Here is a 22,777-nt window from a genome sequence, read left to right on the forward strand (position 1 = left end):
CCTCTTCCTCCTTTTCATGCTTCTGATTCTCTTCCTCCTCCTTCCTTTCCTCTTTCATTGGTTGTGGGCTGTGAAACCATAACCTCAAGTTTGCTAACAAGCATTCTACCACTTGAGCTGTGCCCTCAAGCCCTTTGATTTTTTTTAGTTTATTTTTCAGATAAGTTCTCATGCTTTGATCAAGAAACCTTGCTGGGCCATGATCCTCCTATCCTCTCCTTTCTAGGAGCTGGGATTAGAGGCATGCACCACCACTTCTATCCATTTTTGCAAATCTGCACTTTCGGTGTGCCCAAGACAGCTCAAAACACAGGACTTCCCATAAGCCTTCCCAAGAGTGACACTTAGAACTTCACCCCCATGGTTTCTGAATCCTTCTGAAAAGAAGATTGCATCAGTGTCCCTCTTCTTACCAGTGGTCCCTTACATTCCATCCAGAAAGGCCTGAGTTCTGCTCCGTGCTAAGCATTGGAGACAGCAATGGGGACCTGGGAGCAGTAAGTTATAGATGTTCCCAGTCTGGCAGAGGGGCACAAATACATGAAGATCACAATGACATAGCTTGATTCAGAGCTATAGCTTTTTAATATCTTGTGTATTTTATTTTAAAATGCATAATTATTTCACATTACAATATTATAAACAGGTAAAAATTGTAAACATTCTGCCCCTCCGATTTTTCCCAGGTATTCAATAGCTCTCCACAGGTAACCAATATTAATAGGTCTCAAAGATCCTTCCGGGGGTAAGTATATTTTAAATGTTTTCAATATATTTAAACTTGATACAGGTAATAGAAGGGAAACAGGGACATTCCATAGCTCATTCTTTTTTCATCTAAAAGCATCTCTAATATTTTGCATTTTACCCAATCAGTAAATAAGGAATTTACCCATTTGTTTTTTATTTGGCTATATACTACTTTATCATGGATATATTCAAATTTGCACAACCAAACCCCAACTAAAGGATACTTGGAGCCAGAAACTATGGCTCCCATTTATAATCCTAGCTATATAGGTAAAAATCAGAGGCCAATCTGGGCAAAAAGATCATCTTAATCAAGATAGGGTTGATGTGCATGCTTATCTCAGCTACACAAGCATCAGTAGGTGAATCATTGTCCAAGTTGTGTGGAGCAAAAGATACATGACCCTGTCCCAAAAAATAACTAAGTCAAAAAATCTAGGAATATGGCTCATCCGTAGAGTATCTGCCTAGTAAGCATAAGATCCTGAGTTCAAGTGCCACACTAAAAATTAAATCTAAGTGTGGTGTCGGTGGCTCACACCTGTAATACTAGCTACTCACGAGGCTGAGACCTGAGGATCCCAGTTCAAAGCCAGCCCAAGAAAAGTCCAAGAGACTCTTATATACAATAAACCACCAGAAAACTGGAAGTAGCGCTGGGGCTCAAGCAGTCGAGCGCTCACCTTGAGCTGAAAAGCGCAGGGACAGTGCCCAAGCCCAGAGTTCAAATCCCATGACCAACAAAAAATAAATAAATAAATAAATAAAAATTAAAATGTAAATATAACTAAATACATATTTACATATATTGGATGGTGGAAGTAAAGAATTCAAACAGGAATGACAGGAATGCTCCCTGCTCATCAGACTGAAGACTGCTAGACCTCAAAGCTGGATTACAAAAGTTGAATCAAAAAATAATACTGTTGGTACACAAAGATGACAGCTGGAGATTGTGGTCTGAGCACTTCTATGATATATTCCAAGATCATATGTCCCACCTTCGGACATGAGAGCTATACCCCCAATGATGCACTAGATCACAAGATCCACAGTCACTTCTAGGCACCTGGTAGGAGCAGTCAAGAGCCTGCTCTGATTCAAAGGTAACAATAAGAATGTCCACATCTTAATCAGGTATTGCAAGGTTCTTACAGAGCAGATGTAACTGGAAATATGGCTTGGGGCTTTTATACCTCACAGTATACAGGACTCAAAGATTGGATATGTTCCTGAGTAGACATATGTTTACACATATGTCTAAAACAGACCACAGTCAACAGCCAGTGAGTCCACTGATTACAACAGACGGTCGTGGTGTCTTTTTTTCTTATAAAAATTAAGGAATTAAATATGCATCAAGTCCCATGGCAGTACTTGATCTACTTCTAGTGTTAACTTCCTTGGGTTACACTGATTAAAAAAATATATATTTATCTTTAAATTTTTCTTCTCCCACAACTTTTACCAGTGATTGTATTAGCTATTCCTTTTATCAAATAATAGGGAAGATAATATGGTAATAGCCAAACTCACTTGATTATGCCACTATCCACTTGGTCCAGCCAATGCTCAGTAAAATTAAAATCAAATTTAAAGAAAAATCTCTGGATTTCAATAGCCATACCTATTTTTATTTTACACTGATCAGCAGCAATAACTGATCTTTTTTTTAAAGACTGAATTATTTTATATGGACTATATCATGGTCAGATTAATCAATAAGTGAAAAATTTACTTGAACTGAAACCTACAAGGGTGTTTGAATTAAATGACAAAGACAAGATGTTGATTTTTGACTGTGTTTTTAGCTCATCAGAGTTAGCATATTAAATATGAAAACAGAAATTATACTTCTCCTAAATTGAGTAGCTAAATGAGTTGATTTAACCTTTTGTCATTCTGGGTCAGCAAGCAGAATAAAAGAAAATCTGCAGAGTAAGAGAAAGAACTACCAAATGAAATGGTTTTAATTTCAAAGAGGGGCATCTTGATGGTGTGAAAGAATTACCCAAGAAACGTCAGTCATCTGTAGATTTGTTTTAGAAGCTAATGGAATGAATCAGGTGATAGGGGCAGGTCAGCAGCGAATACAGAGCACAGAGTTGTGAAAATCCTTCTGAAGATATGTGATACAACAAGCACCCAAACACTGAACTTTATCTTCAAGATGCTCAGTGATTGTCAGCCAGGTGCAGGAAAGGGATCTCACTAAAAGCTACTGTTTGTACTCTATCACTTTGAGAAAGGTGGTCTATTTAGGAGGAGTGATAGAATCGTGGCAATCACCTAGGAAAAGTCAGATTCTGATCACTGGAGAAGGGAGCCATTGAAGTGACATAGTAGATTTATGAAATTCCATGACATCGATTTGTGAAATCTGGATCAGACACACCAAGGAGAAGATTCATGATATAAACCCAGTCACTTAGGAGCAAGTGTTGAGCCATAGACCTCTAAACCTGCTCATGATTTAATTTCAGATCTCCCTCCAATATTTAGAAAAGGTTATTTCTTTTTTACATTGATTGCCATCTTGCTCTTCTTCAAATTAGGTTAAAAGCATATCATGACCCAAATCTGTCTGAGGCAAAGAAAAAACAAAATGGAAACTATAAGCGACAGAACAAGAAAATGAGGTAAGGCCAGACAGCATGTTTTAAGAGATGTTTTAACACAGAGAATGGTCTTGACATCGAAGACAGCCCTTGTGTTTCCGTTCCAATATATATCACTACCATCAAGTTCTCCGAAACAATTCAGCTATTCTTGAATTCTTTCCATATCTGAGTGCTCACTGGAAGGGCAAGGAGACTGTGAGTCTCTGACAGGACTGTCACTTTGGACATTGCAAGCAGCCACTTTGTAATGTTTTGGCCTGGCCTCTTAATACTGGAGGAAGATAATTGGAAACTGTCCTCCCAGGGAGAAAAGTAGAGTACCCTGACACTTGACGTCACATTTTGGTGCCCTTTTCATAACAAGAGAGACCATTATCAAATCCCTCATGCCACCCAGAGCCGTGTTTTAAATCTGCTGGGAAATTTAACTAAGTTACCGCTTTTTTCCACTGATTTTTTGGGTCCTATATAATCCACCTTTCCACAATGCAGTATGATTTAAAAGATGTGGAATCAAATCTTATCTTCGGTGTTATCTCATTCCTTTCTCTCAAAAATTTTTTCTTCCCAACAACAACAAAGGTACTGACAGTTTCACATTATGATCTTATGCAGATAATGGCGTAAGAGAGAAAAGAACATTATTTTTTCTGTATGTTATCTAAGCAGCATATAGTTCTCTATTGGGCATAATATCTTTCTAGTGTTTAGTATTCATATTCATGGAAACAGATCTATAACACAATAATGCTCCCATCCAAAAAAGACCTAGCAGACAATGCTTGGGATTTTTATGCATATTATATTTAAAAGTTCATTCTAACATGATTTCTCATCTGTGTGTCGATACATGATGATTGATTTTATATGTAATATTTTAAGTTTTCACAACATAACACTTAACTGTCATAATAAATACGATTAAAAATCTTTATGACAGCTTGGAAAGATATGTCACCTGTCTGAGGTCACAGAGCAAATTATGGAGCCCTTAATCCTCACCACTGTGAAGCAGATTTTGGGAAGAACTGGATCTAACATAGGACATGTCTCTGGACTTCAGAATTGCTATGAAAGCATGGCTTACAAAGTGATCTACCAAGGGAGAAGTGGGGAACCTCATCCACTGGGATGAGAATGTATTATCCTGTTTATCCTGTGTGTGTATATGTGGACAAAAAGCATTCCAAAATAGTCATTGCATTCTTATTTTTAAATCCCTATTGTCCACTCACTGTGGACAGCCCCCATCTTTCTACCTTCCTGAGTTATATCCCTTCTACTTTGTACCTCTCTCTTAGTGCCCCCATTTTATTGTAAAAAGAACCTTTACCCCTTCTAATCATTGTTTCGAGAGCATAAGTGATACAGGTCATGCCCCATCAATTCCTCTGTCTTCTGATCAGAAGCTTAGATTACTGAATACCAGCAACTATACTCCAGAGACATTGTCCATAGGTGCTTGATATGGAAACTCACATAAGGAATCCAGATCCTTTGAGAAAAGCCAAAAAAAATGAATAAAATCTTTGCGCTATCTAAAGATAGATGAGGGCATCTTTTATGTGGGGGGGGGATTAAAATTTTGCTGCCAAGAAATGGCATGTGGTAGTTTGTTACATTAGTGGCTCTGGTGGTTATTGTGTTTTAGACAGATCCTTTCTTCATTTATGCAAATGTGGATAGAGGGACACTCTGCTCCTTTAATCTCTTAGTTATCAGATGTTTCAGGCTTGTATTCTTGGAATTATCAATTGGTATATAAGAAGTCCAGAGAGCATGAAGGAAGGAAAGTTGAATGTAGACTTCATGTATAGAGTTAAGAAGGAGAGACTGAGATTACCACATTACAGGTCAAAACAGGAGACAGAAACAGAAATAGAGACAAATATATAGAGATCCTGTCTTTTCAGCATTTTACCAGGACCAAGTGCCCAGCTGACTCACCAACTAATCACAACACATGAAACCAATAACAAACCTCAGTCCAAATTATAGACTGGACAGCAAATAAAATAATTACTAGTCTAAACTCATATATTTTGGGGAAGATTTTTTACATGGCAAGTAAATAACTAAAACATCAGTAAATATTAGATGATTAACTAATTCTTGTTGGTACAATTAATAGAAATTGTGGTGTGAATGCCGGGCGCTGGTGGCTCATGCCTGTAATCTTAGCTACTCAGGAGGCTGAGATCTGAGGATCATGGTTCAAAGCCAGCCCAGGCAGGAAAGTCCCTGAAACTCTTATCTCCACTAAACCACCAGAAAACTGGAAGTGGTGCTGTAGCTCAACTGGTAGAGCACTAGCCTGGAGCTGAAGAAGTGAGGGACAGCGCTCAGGCCCAGAGTTAAGCCCCATGACCCACCAAAAAAGAAATAAAAAAAGAAACGCTGATGTGATGATACTGCTCCTTCAGACACTTGTCCCCCAAGGTCCTGCAGTGAGACGAATTCCACAGTATGGTGTTCTCAGGGCACTACAGGACACCAATGGGATCCTGGGCCCACATGAGTGAGGTCAAGGAGTCTTCCAAAAGTGATGGTAACTGAGCAAAATCCTGAAAAGAAAGGAGGATTTTCTAGAGAAAAGGAAAGATTTTTTCCTCTGAATCTTCAGCACTTCTAAACTAGTCCCATCTTCACACCCCTTTGAACAACTGCTTACAGGTAATTTTTGACAAAGAAACGGAAGGAAAGAAAGAATGTACAGGCTTGAAATCATCTGTGTAAACATGGAATTGAAAGTGGAAATCACTGTGAAAAGGAAAGAAGCTCGGAAGGCATCCTTTTTACTCAGTGAACTGTTAATCTTTTTCGCCAAATCAGATCTTCTGTCTGTCTGCTTCCCTAAGCAGAGAACTCCATCAAATTGAGGGTGCATGTTAACAGAACACAGATTGTATTCATTCTCCATTGCTGCACTATGAAATTCCATTCTGTCTTCATTTATGAGGCATGTTATCTCTGGAAAGATCCCTCGAGATATTACTGTGAACCATCTAGAATTTTATTTAAAGGTTTTAAAAACAGAATCAAAACTATGGCTTAGTATGTACACTGGATCTTTGAATTTCTAATTTAGTATCAGATCTTTAGATAATGTTCTCCAATGATGTCATCTTAGACATCTTTGTAAAAGAATAGTATGACAAAAGTTCTTTCACTTTTGTCTTTCACTTTTATATTTATATCTACTTAATATCAATAAAAATGTTCAAACATATATATAATAGAAAGGAGTTCATTGATTTCAAGCTATTTTAAAAAATCATTCGTCACTGAAACCATGGTAGTTGAATATTATCTACTATTTTCCGGTTGTGCTGCTTGTTCAATAGCTAGAAATCTAAGACATATTTTTTTAAAAGATAGAGTCAAGGATGAGATAAAATAAAAGAATTTGTTATTCCTTGTAATTAATTCAACCTTCTAGATAAATAGAATTAAATAAATAGCTTCTACAATGTACTCTCTATTAAAAAGCATCTATTGTGAAACTATTAAAGGTTTGTTGAATGAACAACAGAATTGTACTTCAAGAGCAGAAGAGAGAGAACTTTCCTTTAGATGTGAGAATTAGAGATGAAAGTAACATGTCAACCATAGTAAGGCCAGACTGGTTAATACAGACAAAATAAGACTAGGAACCTATTAAAAGAAAGCAAAAGAAGTTAACAACATGATCATTAATGAACAGTTTTGTGTGATGGTATTTTTCAAACATGAACAAGTCAATATAGGCAAAGAAACAAATGAACCAATCCCATTAGGAAGTGACATGTCAAATGAGTGAATCTGAAATACGTGATTTTACTTAGACAAATATATGTGGATGAGTTTTGATATTATCTTACTTATTCAAGGTGAACTTTGCTTTCAAAATTCATTAAAACCTCATCAAGAAGGAAATCTCAAGCCAAAGTGAACCAAAAACAAATACAAAAGTCAGAAGAAAATGGTTGCAGTCTTTTCTTTTCCTTGTGAATTTTTAAAAAGATTTTATTGTAAAGTTGATGTACAAAGAGGTTACAGTTACAAAGTAAGATAATGAGCACATTTCCTTTTGAACAGTGTTACCTCTCCCTCATTTTTTCCTACTTCCCTCCCCTGAACCTTTTCCCCAAAAAGGTTGTAAAGTTCATACCCAACATAGTGTTTAGTGAGTATCACTGTTGCATTGGTTCCCCCTTTGTTCCAACTTTTCTGTGATTCCCTTTCCCTTCCACAAATCAGATAAACATAATATATATATATGTTTATATATAATATATTATATATGCTTATAATTAATATATATTATGTTTATATATACAAATATATATATTATATTTTATATAGAGAACAAAGGGTACAAAAATCCAAAACAGTGTCGACAGGAAATAAACCAAAGGGGGGAAAAAGAAAGAGAGAAGAAGGAAATAATTGCAAACAGTACACTAAAAAAATCTTGCCCGGAGCTGGTGGCTCAGGCCTGTAATCCTAGCTACTCAGGAGACTGAGACCTGAGGGTTGTGGTTCAAAGCTAACCCAGGTAGGAAAGTCCATGCAACTCTTATCTCCAATAAACCACTCAGAAAGCCAAAAGTGGCGCTGTGGCTCGAGTGGTAGAGTGCTAGCCTTGAGTTGAAGAGCTGAGGGACAGCACCCAAGCCCAGAGTTCAAGCCCCAAGACTGACAAAAAAAAAATCTTGTTTCCATTACGTGGAGTTCATTTCCCTAAGCATCATTTTATATGGTCATATGCACATGGAGCCACTATGATTCTCTGCAAAGAATATCCTAGATATATTCTAGTTATTACAAATGAGGGAAACCATGCAGCCTGTGTTTTTTTGGGTCTGGCTTACGTCACTTAATATATTTTTTTCCAAGTCTTTCAATTTCCTTACCAATGGGCAATGTCATTCTTTCTGTTGGAAGCATAGTATAGATATATATATAGATAGATAGAGATAGAGATAGAGATAGAGATAGATCACATCTTGATCTATTCATCTATTGAGGAGCATCCAGGTTGATTCCATATCTTAGCTTTAGTAAATAATGTTGCAATGAACATGGTTGTGCTGGTAGCATTAGTGGTAAATGCCCAGGACTGGGATTTCTGGGTCACAGGGGAGCTCTATGTTTAGCTTTTGAGGAACCTCCATACTCCTTTCTAGGGTGGTTGAACCAGTTACACTCCCACCAACAGTGCAGTAGCATTTCCTTTTGGCCACATCCCAGCCAGCATCTGTTATTATTTGTTATCTTGATAATGGCCATGCTGATTGTAATTCCAATGTTGTTTTGATTGAATTTCTTTTATGGCCAGAGATATTGAACATTTCTTCATGTGTCTATTGGTCATTCTCGGATAAACTTTTCTTTAAGTCTTTAGCTCACTTATCCATGGAGTTGTTGTTTCTCTGAGGAATTGTTTGGGAAGGGATTTAATTTTTTGAGCTCTAAGTATATTTTATATATGAGGCCTTGTCTGATGGATAGCTAGTAAAGATCTTCTCCCAATCTGTAGGCTTTCTTTTTTATTGTTTAATAAGTTTTTTATTGTGAAAATACTGTACAGAGGGGTTACAGTTACATGAGCAAGGTAATGAGTATATTTCTTATCAAGTATTGTTGCTTCCTCCTTTGTTTTTCCCCTACCATCCCTTCCCTCCCACCTCCGCAACTACCCTCCCCTGCCCCCCCCAACCTAAATTGTCAAGTTTGTGTCTCAACATAGTATCTTTTTCTGGTGGGGGGAGTCTGGTCATGGGGCCTGAACTCTGGGCCTGGGCACTGTCCCTCAACTCTTCAGCTCAAGGCTAATGCTCTACCACTTGAGCCACAGTGACACTTCCGGCTTTTTTTTTCTTTTTGCTTATGTGGTGCTGAGGAATCGAACCCAGGGCCTCAGGCATGCAAGGCAAGCGCTCTACCACTGAGCCACCTTCCCAGCCCCCTCAACATAGTGTCTTCTACATCTCATTGTTGCAATGGGTCAACCTGTATCCCTATTTCAACATTTTGTTTTTTCCCTTCCTCTCCCCAAATTATACCAACATTAAACACAGTGAAAACAGGAGTTACTTAAGTGAAGTAAGCCAGGTGCAAAGAAACATAGGTCCTATGGTTTCCCTTATTTGCAATAACTAGTATATATCTGGGACAAGTAGAAAAGGCCAAAGGCTATATACATATGACAAGAAAAGATGAAGTTAAGCAAAATGAACCTGAAGATAGGGACACAAGTGGTTTTTTTCTTTCTTGCTATTGTTTCTATTTATAAGGTACCATGTGATTTTTTTTGTTACTTGGTATGCCCCTCTGCCACGGTATAACTTCTGTAGGCTTTCTGTTTATCCTGCTAGCTATGTCTTGTGCCATGCAGAAGATCTGCAGTTTCATGCAATCCCATTTTTCCAATTTTTCTTTGATTTGCTGTGTTTCTAGATCTTTACTTAGGAAGTTTACACCTGTGCCGAGGAGCCCTATGGTTTCCCCTATTTCTTCCTGTAATATTTTCAGGGTAGCTGATCTTACATTGAGGACTTGGATCCATTTGGAATTGATTCTGGTACAGGGTGATATATAAGGATCAAACTTCAGTTTCTACAGGTGTCTAGCCAATTCTGCTAGCACCATTTGTTGAAGAGGCTGTCTTTCTTACATCCTGTATTTTTGGCTCTATTATGAAAGACCAGGTAGCTAAACATCTGTGGGTTCATTTCTGGGTCTTCAATTCTATTCCATTGATCCTCAGGCTTGTTCATGTGCCTGTACCAAGCTGTTTTTATAACTACAACTTTGTAGAAGAGTTTGAAGTTTGTTATTGATATTCCTCCAGCACTGTTCTTCCTGCTAAGTATTGTTTCTGCTACTTGGGCTAGCCTATTATTCCATATGAATTGTTGGATTGCTTCTTCAATATCATTGAAGAATGTTGTTGGGATTTTGATGGTTATTGCATTGAAAATGTGCACAGCTTTGGACAGTATTGCCATTTTCATGGTGTTAATCCTCCCAGTCCAGAAGCATGGGATGTTCCTGGGCTTTTCTTGGATGGGAGGTCTTTCATTTCCATTTCTGTTTCATTGTTTCTTATAGGTCTATTTAATTGGGTTTTGTTTTAATTTAGGTGGCTGCAGGCTTAAATGGGTTCCTCTTAAAATGTACAGAGAGATCAAAAACTATATTCTTCTTTCAAAGATCTCATTGTCAAGAAGAACTGAAGCTGCTAATCCTTAATATCTCCTAAGAAAACTCACATAGAGATTAACTCTCTGATGCTCCCTGGTGAGGATTGACAGATGGCTTCTACAGGACCAAAGGTGACTCCAACATTTCCCACAGGAAAGAAACTCCAGGAGGAGAACAGGTGCTCTCCACACACACTTTCTAGCTTGTTGTTTTGTTGGTTTTTCTTTCTTATAATGTTTCTGGGTCTTAGATCAAGCATAAGAATAGTCACTTCCTTGAAGAAGAAAGACATTTGAACAGCATTCTACTCCCTCACCCCAATTCCAAAGGCTAGTCCTTAGAGAATATTATGAAACAAGGCTCAAAATTAAGGTAGAACAAAATCCCAAGGACCCCATGTACTCAAGAATACAAGTTGGCAATAGTTCTAATCACCTCCTATTGGGTTAAGTCCTCCCCAAGCAGTGATTAAACTAAGTACTTTCTTAAGTGTCAGGGAGAAAGAGCAGAGGAAAGAGTAGGCAAAGCAAAGGTGCAATTTCAGATAAAGACCACACTCAGCTTCATCTTACAGGGTCATCCAAGGACTCTAACTTATCCTTACAAAAACACATGCAAAATTCAACAGCCCAACCTTATACTTCATTCATTGACTATTCCACCTCTTAAAATTCTATATGAACCACAGTTAGTTCCAATGCATTTCTGCTCCATGATCTTTTTAGTTAAATAGAATATTGCTTTTTCTAATGATGCTGTACCACACATATCCACGTGTTTGAATTGTTACAGAAACAGTTTTAATAATTTTAAATGATTCCCAATCAATAGAAAATTGTGAATTGTGAGAGATTAACTTACTTCATAAATAAGGAAGATAATAAACTCACCAAAATCAGCAATTTTACATGGATGTATCATTATCATCAAGTTCTCAAAATCACTCATGTTTCATCAAGTGCCCCTGTAGGACACCAAACTTGTAGGGTGATGCATATGTGTGTTTTTCATGTCTGTTTGGCTTCTGTTCTAAGTCTGGCCCTTTTTTCTTTGATCTTATTACTTTGATATTTTGAAGAGAACAAGCCAGTGGCTTAGAAAATTCCTTTTTCTTAGTGTTTCTTTAATTGCTATCTTCTTCAAATCCATGGCCAATTTTATTTCTCCAGCTTGAAAGCTTAATAGTTCACCTTCCTCCTAAAGTTAAAACTCTAATTAGTATTGAGGGCTAAATTCCTAATCTCACGACCATTCATCTCATCTCTCCTCCCTGGTTGCTGCATACATCCTACAGGCGTCTTCACATCCATTTTTTACCCTCCACCCTACTCCATGCATCATTGAGCTGGTGAACATATGGCTTTCTCATGCACCCAACCAATGGAAGCCCCATACAATCAAAGGGAGGAACAGGAATAATTCCACTGGGTTTAGTCCTCTGAGCTCCCTCAATAAGATTCCTGAACTCACTAGAACTGGCCCTCCACTTCAGTTTATTTCCCAAAGCAATATTCCTACCAGACTTTCTCCTCCTGACATCTGACTATTACTCCCTAGAATTATTCCTTTAGGGATAAACCAGCTTTTCCACTGTTATTTTGCACAGATCCTTGTCTTACCCAGTGGTTTACTTAAACGTTTGTGAAAGACCTAACTATGGAGCAGGAGTTGGGAGCTCTTCTAAGATTATCCTAATTTCTGTGGTATCCGTGTGCCCTAGGGATCTGTACCAACATGCCAAGCAGCAAGCTTGTTAACTTGAGCCTTGTTAATTCACTCCACTGTGCCTTTCTACCGCTGTTCACCTGCCATTTCCTCTTCTTTAAGTTCCAATTAAAACAACTTCTTCTTGTATGAATCATTGTCGGGACCTTTTTAAAATTCAGATTATCTGTATATCTACTATGAATGTTTACGGCATTAGGTATTTTTTAAGCTAGAAAATGAATTTAATTTGTGTGTGTGTGTGTGTGTGTGTGTGTGTGTGTCTCCAGCATTTTGCATGGTAGGCATGTAATACATTCTCTTTTCACATAAATGAATTGATGTATGATGCCATAAAGGAACAAGTGTGGGCTTTCAGATTAGACTGAAAGAAGCGTCTTCCAGGCAGCACTGCAATGAGCTAGATAAATGTTCAAATGCAAAGCAAGGGTTTGAAAAGAGGAATAAGTAATTGCAATAGCAAGGCAGTAGCTGATTTCCTACAGCACAGTAAAGAAACAACTGGCTATTTTTTTTTTAGGATAGAAGTAGAAATTCTGAGCAAGTGTATCAATCAGCAGTGCCACCACTGTGAGCCTGTAGTCAACAATGCTAACAGACAAAAATAGACACTTTCTGATAAACCCAGAATGAGTCTCAAATACTACTAATGCAGAAATGCAGGTTCATATAAATTAATCCACTTTGGTACAAAGTTGACATCTGTGTTATAGAGTCACCCTTAACAGGGAACAAACAAGAGTTTTAAGTTTTACTATGTAATAAATATAATCTGGGTATATGATCAAAATTAGATCCAAGATCCTTTTCACAACAAAGCCTAAACATTTTAGGGAAAGATTTCTTATATCTAAAATAACTGCTAATGTATCTTTGAAAATTAACCTATCCTAGAACATAAGCATCTTACCCAGAAGAAAGACAGAAGTATATCATTAATCTTGTGCATTCTAGGATTTAGGTTTAAATGCTAGGTTACCATTATACAACACCAAAGTACAGGGGTTCCGGGAAGATGGCGGAGGAGAAGCTGGAATCTGAACAAGCTCTCGCATAGAAAGCAGTTTTAGAGTTCCAGTGAACAGTCCTAAGCCAGAGAACAGTCCTAACCAAGTGTGCCATCACAGAACAGAGAGTTAGACAAGAGAGGGGAAGCCAAGGCAAAAAGACACATCTAAGCACCTGCCAGCAGCCGCGCGGCGGCAGCAGTGTCGCAGCGGCGACTGCAGCCTCGGCCATACCTGAGCGCTCACACAGAGAGTCCGGGACGAAGGAGCCAGACACAGTGGGCGAGCGGATTCTACTCAACACCAGCAAGAACCGACAAGGAGCGGCCATCTTCATCCTGCAGTTTGCAGACCAGAGACGACCCAGGATCCAAGACTCGGCGTGAGTACAAGCCCGACGTCCTCACTCCTTCTAAGGGAGCAGAGGAGGGAAGGCTACCCCTCCCCCCCAGCACCGGTGATCTCCATCTTGGATACCAACAAAGCTCAGAGGAGCTGCTAGCTCCAACTCAGGCCTTGGAATAAAACGAGTCATTTAGCAGGTCACAAGAACTTAACGGCAAAGTGACCTGCCAGACTCAGCTCCATCCAGGGAAAAGTCACCCAGCTCAGGCACCAGCCATTGGAGTGGCTTTCTTCACTGGGTAACCAGAGCCAGAGGCTGCCCCTCCCTCTAGCAGCCTCCACAATCAATTGAAAAACAGAAACCCTGAGAATGGCTCCAGGCTGGGCTCTGTGAGTTTTTCACAAAATAGCCCCAGGGAAAAGCTACTGTTTGTTGAAAGGCCTCAACTCTACCCAGAACCTAGCCTCATCACCACATCCCCCTCTTTTGTGATTCTCAAAGCAGACCACCCTCCCAGAAAACTAACCTGGGAGGGGGATCTCAAAATCTTGGGTAAAGCAGAGCATTTTTCTGCCTGTTCGAACAAACTGACTTAAGAAACCAATCAAGCCACAGGACCTCAAGCTGACCAGAGACTCCAACAAGAGGCTGGTTACAGACAAAAGGGAGATACAGGATTCTTCCCACCTCTCCCAAAAAAATCAAAAAAAAAAACAAAGAACTTTTTTTCTTCTTCTTCTTCTTTTCTTTTTTCTTTTTTTTTTTTTTGGTACCTTATATATATATATATTTTTTTTTCCTTTTCTAAAACTTTTATTAATCTTTAATTTTTGCCTTTTTTGAAAAAATAATTGTTTTCTAGTAACTTTTTTTTCCCTCTTATAATTTTTATTTTAGGAATACGTGAATATGCGTTTTCCTTTCTTTTCTTGTCTTCTTTCTCTTTTTCTTTCTTTCTTAATTATCTTTTTGTTTTTTGTCTAGCTCTACTGAACTTCTGATCTTTTTTTTTCTTTTCTCCCTTTCTTATCCATTTCACCTTTTCCTCTCTTTTGTTCTTCTGTATGTGACTTAACTCTTGTCCTGCACATCCTCAGATAAACCCATAGTTAACTAGTAGACCCTATCCCCCATTGTGTACACACTTAGTCCACAAATTTATTACTCAATCCAAAACCTCTGAGACTTAAATTGCTTAATAGCAGTACTACCTCTTTGTACCTATATAATATTTTAAGCATTTTTTTAAGTTTTCACATCTCCTCTATCTCCCTCCTGTTTTCACAATATATTCACATTCCTCTCTAAATAGATGGTCTTTCAATCTCCATAACTATATTAATTTTTACATTTCTATTGTTTTTTCTGGTCTCTTTTCATTTCCCTTTCCCTTTCTTCTTTTTCTCTCTCTCTACTTGCATCCTACCCAACCTATTTCCTGCATTGAGATTAGGACATAGTTAACTCTCCCTGTGCCTCCCCACACCAATCTATTCCTATTTTTTACCCACATCTCTCCCTAACCCTAAAAATTTCTGGTTTTCCAAATGCTTCTCTGCGGTTCGAAGCCCATTAACATATAGTTGTTTGATGTTGAATAGATGTATCTGTTGAACTAGATTGTATCTGTAGACTATTGACTGTATAAATGCAAATGTTGGTTGATGGTTGCCTTAAGATAGTGTTCTAGCACAAAACTGGTGCTATTTTCATCTCAAATGGGCAGAGTAAGCCAGAAAAACACAAGAAAAATGGCAAATCCGGGTATCTCAATTCCCAATCTTGATAATCAGGGGTCAGATCAGATAATGAAAAATCCAGAGGAGAGTTCCCAAATAGCTCTACAAACACTGGTGGCAAATATGATAAATGAGAAGTTTGACAACTTACAAAGGACTCTGTATGAGCGTGATAGGGAGAGAGAGGAGGCATCCCAAAAGTTTATACAGGAATATCATAAGCGTGAGGAAGCTACTCAAAAACTGATACAGGATTTGCGTGAACAACTTGAGAATACTCAAAGAGAAAGGGAGGAATGGCGTGAGCAGGCTGAGAACACTCAAAGAGAACTGCAGGAATCCCACGAACAGGAGGAAAGAGAACTGCAGGAATCTCACAAACGGGAGGAAGCTAATCAAAGAGTAATTCAGGAATTGAGAGACAAGGTAGAGAATACACAAAGATCACTAAAGGCATTCATGGAATCCATTAACAAAGAGCTGAAGGAAGTCAGGGAGACCACAAAGGGAATGCTTAATGGAACCCAACAGAAGGAATGGGAGTCCAAAGAAACCATAACCAATCAACTAAGTGATTTGAGAACAAACACTGAACACCAAATTAAGGAAGTAAAGAAATTCATACAAGACCTAAAACAGAGCTTCAACAAAGAACTTGAAGCCATCAAAGCTGACCAATTAGAAGGAAAAGAGATAAAACACAAAGTAGAGAGTCTTGACAGCAGGTTAGACCATGCAGAAGATCGAATCTCAGGGATTGAAGACAGCCTAGATATTATAGAGAAAGAACATACAACCATCCAAGACAAGTCCAAGAAATATGATAGATCTATCCAACACCTGGAAGACACCATCAGAAGGCCTAATCTAAGGATAATGGGTGTAGAGGAGCACCTAGAAACAGAAGTTAATGGTCTAGGAAATTTGTTTAACAGGATCCTAGCAGAGAACTTCCCAAACATACAAAAAGATAGGCCTATTCAGATACAAGAAGCTTTTAGAACCCCAAATAGACCAGACCAGAATTGGACATCCCACTGTCACATTATAATCCACACAGGATCAACCCAGACCAAGGAAAAGATCCTTAAAGCTGTCAAGGAGAAAAGGGTAATCACCTATAAAGGGAAACCAACTAGAATCACCTCAGATTTCTCAGCAGAGACAATCAAAGCAAGAAGAGCCTGGAATGATGTATGCCATGCCCTAAAAACAAACAACTATCAACCAAGAATACTGTACCCAGCTAAACTCTCCTTCATAACTGAAGGCCAAATAAAAACCTTCCATAGCAAAGAAAAATTGAAACAATACATCTCCACCAAACCAGCCCTACAAAAGATTCTTAAAGATGTCCTACACATAGAAAACCAACAAGACCGCAACAAAAGCCAAGAAACTGCACCCAAACTGAGAATCCAAGAACCATAGGAAGAACCCAGTTTTCGCAGCCCCCAAGAAGGTGGATAACATGGCAGGAACTCCCAAATACCTCTCAGTCCTATCTCTTAACGTTAACCGACTGAACTCTCCAATTAAGCGACATAGACTGTCTAGTTGGATTAAAAAAAAAGACCCTTCTATCTGCTGCCTGCAGGAGTCACATCTTGCCTGTAAAAACAAACACATTTTCAAGGTTAAAGGCTGGAACAAAATCTACCAAGCAAATGGCCTCCATAAACAGGCGGGAGTTGCAATCCTAATATCAGATAAAATAGACTTCAAATTAAAATTCGTGAGAAGAGATAAAGAAGGTTGCTACATACTAATTAAAGGATCTCTCCTTCAGGAGGATATTACAATTCTAAATATCTATTCGCCAAACAATGGAGCACCCAAATTTATTAAAGAAACAATACTTTCCCTCAAATCCCATATAGATCCAAAGACATTAATTGTTGGGGATTTTAACACACCACTCTCCCCACTAGATAGATCAACTCAGCAAAAACTCAACAGAGAAACCGCAGATCTGAACAGCTGCATACATCAACTAGACTTAACAGACATCTACCGAACATTTCACCCAGCAGCATCAGAATACACATTTTTCTCAGCAGCACATGGAACGTTTTCTAAAATAGACCACATTTTAGGCCACAAAGCAAACTTGTCTAAATTCAGAAACATTGAAGTTATACCTTGCATTCTCTCTGACCACAAGGGAATAAAATTAGAACTCAACACCAAAAGCCACCAAAGAAAGTCCGGTATCACATGGAGGCTGAACAACACACTGCTGAATCAAGAGTGGGTCATGGAAGAGATTAGAAAGGAAATTCAAATGTTCATGCTATTCAACAAAAATGAACACACAAATTACCAGCTCCTCTGGGACACAGCAAAGGCAGTACTCAGAGGCAAGTTTATAGCTCTGAGCTCCTACATCAACAAATTGGAGAGATCTGAAACTAGCAATTTAATGACACATCTAAACCTTCTTGAAAAAGAGCAGCAAGATAAACCCCAATCCAATAGACGGAAAGAAATAATCAAAATTAAATCAGAATTAAATGAATTAGAATCCAAAAAAACTATAGAAAGAATCAACAAAACAAAGAGTTGGTTCTTCGAAAAACTTAACAAAATTGACAGACCCTTAGCAAATCTAATCAGAAAAAGAAGAGAACACACCCAAATTAATAAACTCAGAGATGAGAATGGAAACATCACCACGGAAACAACCAAGATTCAGAACATTATAAGGGAATACTTCTCAAAACTTTATGCTAATAAGTTTGAGAACTTGACAGAAATGGACCTTTTCCTAGCAAATATTGACATGCCAAAACTAAACCAAGATGAGTTAAACCAGCTTAACAGGCCAATATCAAGCATTGAAATAGAAACAGCAATAAGAGACCTCCCAGCTAAGAAAAGTCCAGGACCAGATGGTTTTACAGCGGAATTTTACAAGGCCTTCAAAGCAGAGCTCACACCAATTCTCCTCCAACTCTTCAATGAAATTGAAAGAGAAAGCTCACTACCGAACACATTCTATGAAGCCATCATAACCCTCATCCCAAAACCAGGCAGGGACTCATCAAAGAAAGAGAGCTATAGACCCATTTCTTTGATGAACATTACGGCAAAACTTCTCAACAAAATTTTGGCTAATCGACTTCAACAATTCATCCAAAAAAATCATACACCATGATCAAACAGGATTCATTTCAGGGATGCAAAGCTGGTTCAATATACGCAAATCAATTAATATTATTCATCACATCAACAGGAGCAAGAATAAGAACCACATGGTTATTTCAATAGATGCAGAAAAAGCATTCGACAAGATCCAACACCCCTTTATGATGAAGGTTCTGGAAAAATTAGGAATCCATGGAACATTCCTCAATACAATAAAGGCTGTATATGACAAACCTACAGCCAGCATTATACTCAATGGTGAAAAACTAAAGCCATTTCCTCTTAACTCAGGAACAAGACAAGGATGCCCACTCTCTCCACTTCTCTTCAATCTAGTATTAGAATGCCTAGCTACAGCAATAAGACAAGATGCAGACATAAAGGGGATCCAAGTAGGAAAGAAGAAATAAAACTCTCCCTCTTTGCAGATGACATGATCTTGTATTTAAAGAATCCCATAGACTCCACTCCCAAATTACTCAAACTGATTCAAAATTTTGGCAAAGTAGCAGGTTATAAAATTAACTCCCCAAAATCAATGGCTTTTCTGTATGCCAACAATGAGAAAAGTGTGGCTGAAATTAGGAAAGCAACTCCATTTGTAATAGCCCCACAAAAAATAAAATACCTAGGAATTAACTTAACTAAAGAAGTGAAGGACCTCTATGATGAAAACTTTAAAATCTTGAAAAAGGAAATCAACACAGAACTTAAAAAATGGCAAAACCTCTCATGCTCCTGGATTGGAAAGATTAACATCGTCAAAATGGCAATACTTCCCAAGGCTATCTACAAATTCAACGCAATACCTATCAAAATTCCAACCTCATTCTTCAAGGAAATAGAAGAGGCAATCCAAAAATTCATATGGAACAATAAAAGACCCCGAATAGCAAAAACACTCCTCAATGGAAAGAACACTGCTGGAGGAATATCAATACCAAACTTCAAACTCTACTATAAAGCCATAGTAATCAAAACAGCTTGGTATTGGCATAAGAACAGACCTCAGGACCAATGGAATAGAATTGAAAACCCAGAAATGAACCTACAGACCTATAGCCATCTAATCTTCGATAAGGGAGCTAAAACAATAGAATGGAAGAAAGACAACCTCTTCAGTAAATAGTGCTGGCAAAATTGGTTAACTACATGTAGAAAACTTAAGCTAGATCCTTATATATCACCCTGCACCAGAATCAACTCCAAATGGATCAAAGACCTTGAACTCAAAGCAGACACTCTGAAAACATTACAGGATGGAATAGGAGAAACTCTAGGTTTCTTTGGCTCAGGCCGAAATTTTCTGAATAGAGACCCGGAAACACAACAAATCAAAGAAAGGTTGGACAAATGGGATTGCATAAAGTTGCAGAGCTTCTGCAGGGCAAATGACATAGCTAGCAAGATCAATAGAAAGCCCACAGATTGGGAGAAGATCTTTACTAGCCATACAACAGACAAGGGTCTCATATCTAAAATATACTTGGAACTCAAAAAATTAAACCCCCCAATAACAAATCCTCAAAGAAACAACTGCCCAATAAATAAGTGGGCGAAAGACTTAAAGAGAAACTTCTCTGAAGAAGAAAGAAGGATGGCCAATAGACACATGAAGAAATGTTCAACATCCCTAGCCATAAAAGAAATGCAAATCAAAACAACATTGAGATATCACCTCACCCCAGTTAGAACGGCAAAAATCAAGAACTCTAACAACAACAGATGCTGGAGGGGATGTGGACAGAAAGGAACCTTACTTCATTGTTGGTGGGAATGTAAACTTGTTCAACCACTTTGGAAAGCAGTATGGAGGTTCCTCAAAAGACTTCACATAGAACTCCCCTATGACCCAGCAATCCCACTTTTGGGCATTTACCCAAATGTTTACAAACAAGACCACACTAAAGCTACCAGCACAACTATGTTTATTGCAGTATTATTTACCATAGCTAATATATGGAACCAACCCAGATGCCCCTCAGTAGATGAATGGATCAAGAAAATGTGGTATATATACACAATGGAATTCTATGCCTCCATCAGAAAGAATGACATTGCCCCATTTGTTAGGAAATGGAAAAACTTGGAAAAAATTATATTAAGTGAAGTAAGCCAGGCCCAAAGAAACATAGGTCCCATGGTTTCCCTTATTTGTAATATCTAGTATATGTATGAGTCAAGCGGAAAAGGTCAGATAATGTGATGTCAGGAAAATGAACCCTTAGATGTGTATTTTAATGTTTTTTTCTTTCATGCATGTGTTTCTAACGCATTTATAAGATTATCTCTTTGTTGCTTTGTATATCCCTACCCCACAGTATAACCCCTGCTTTCACTCTATTTGATGTCAGTATAACTTGTGGAAGAGATGGGGAAAAACCAGTTGTTTAAGGATACAGGTGGACCTGTTGCAACAATGAGAAGTACAAGTTGTCATGTCCAAAACGAGCTTTACAATGTCGGTTGGGGGGGGGGGAAGGGGGGGAACGAGAAGGATTGGGATTGGGGGGGAGGGGGGAGGCTGGGAAGGGATGTGAAGGGTAAACAAAGGAGGAGGCTGCAATGCTTGGTAAGAAATGTACGCATTATCCTGCCCATGTAATTGTAACTCCTCTGTACAGTATGTTCACAAATAAAATTAAATTAAATTTTTAAAAAAAACACCAAAGTACATCCTAATGTCAGAATTGGGTTTTTTGTTTTTTTTGTTTTTGGGTTTTTTTGTTTGTTTGTTTGTTTGTTTTTGGTCTGTCATGGGGTTTGAACTCTGGGTTTGAGTGCTGTTCCTGTGCTCTTCAGCTCAAGGCTAGCGCTCTATCGCTTCAGCCACAACACCACTTCCAGTTTTCTGGTGGTTTATTGGAGATAAGAGTCTCACGGACTTTTTGCCCAGGCTGGCTTTGAACCACAATCCTCAGATCTCAGCCTCCTGAGTAGCTAGGATTACAGGCGTGAGCCACCGATACCCAGTTTCAGAACATTTTTAACAACTTGCAATTACACAAAGCACCTTCAAAGAAGGGAATAATTTCTGTCCAATTTTAGGAGCTCAACAACTTGCAGTTACATAAAGCACCTTCAAAGAAGGGAATAATTTCTGTCCAACTTTAGGAGCCAAGAGTGCAAAACCATCCAGGAAGAAAGAGGTTATGAATAGAAGGATTTGTATTATGTTGTTTGAAATACACTAAATATTTTAACTGTAAATACCTTTGTAGAAGTCAATGGTTCCTGCATAACAGCATACTGTAGTTAGGATTCGCTTGTGTTTACCCATTTGTTGGGTTTGCTAAGAGATTTTTTTAAAGCATCATGGGAAACCATTGATTTTTGTTTGTCAAAATTAATACTTCAGTATTTAAACATAAATAATGACTTCAGTTAAATTTATTGCCTGTAATTTATTTTTCCAACTTTTAAAAAAATGTTGAGGAGATGATGAGCTGAGGTGTTAACAGTTACCTAGGTAAGGCAATAAGTACACTTGTTTTTAATCATTGTTACCCCATCCCTTTTTATCTCCCAGTTACCCTTTCTTTTTCCCTTCCCAAGTTGTAATATTCATATCCAACTGAGCATCAATGTTACTGTGGTTCATCCATTATTCTGCCGTTTCTGTGATTCCCTTTCCTTTTCACATATTGCATTGTCTATTATGCAAAACACGAGGTACAAAAACACTAGGAGAAATGAAGAAACAATAGAGAAAAAAGAGCAAACTATATACTGAATCTAATGAGAATCTCTTGTTTCCATAAGTTTTATATCATGTTACTATGCTTCATTATATATAGCCCTTTGCTTGGGTTGTTGAGATTACCTGTTAAGAACATCATATTCATATTCTACTTCTTACAAATGAGGGAACTCACACGACCTACTTTTCTTTGGGTCTGGCTTACTTTACTCAATATAATTTTTTCCAAGTCTTTTCATTTCCTTATGAATGGAACAATGTTATTCTTTCTGATGGAAGCATAGAATTCCATTGTGTACATGTACATTTTCTTGATCCATTAATCTACCGAGGGGCATTTAGGTTGGTTCCACTTTTCCAACTTTTTGTAGAAAGTTAATAGACTATCTCTACTTTCTGTTGATAAAGGTGAAGGGATTTATCATTGACTTTAAGAGAGTGTCATACTCTGATCTATAATTTTATAGCAATTTGAAGTCCTTAAAACTTTTAGCCTTTATACATAACAATAAGAGGGTGCCCTGAATTGTAGTAAGTTATGATATCTATTCAAA

This window comes from Dipodomys merriami, unplaced genomic scaffold (genome assembly GCF_024711535.1).
Source record: "Dipodomys merriami isolate MVZ:Mamm:240054 unplaced genomic scaffold, mDipMer1.0.p SCAF_9, whole genome shotgun sequence".
Classification (NCBI taxonomy): domain Eukaryota; kingdom Metazoa; phylum Chordata; class Mammalia; order Rodentia; family Heteromyidae; genus Dipodomys; species Dipodomys merriami.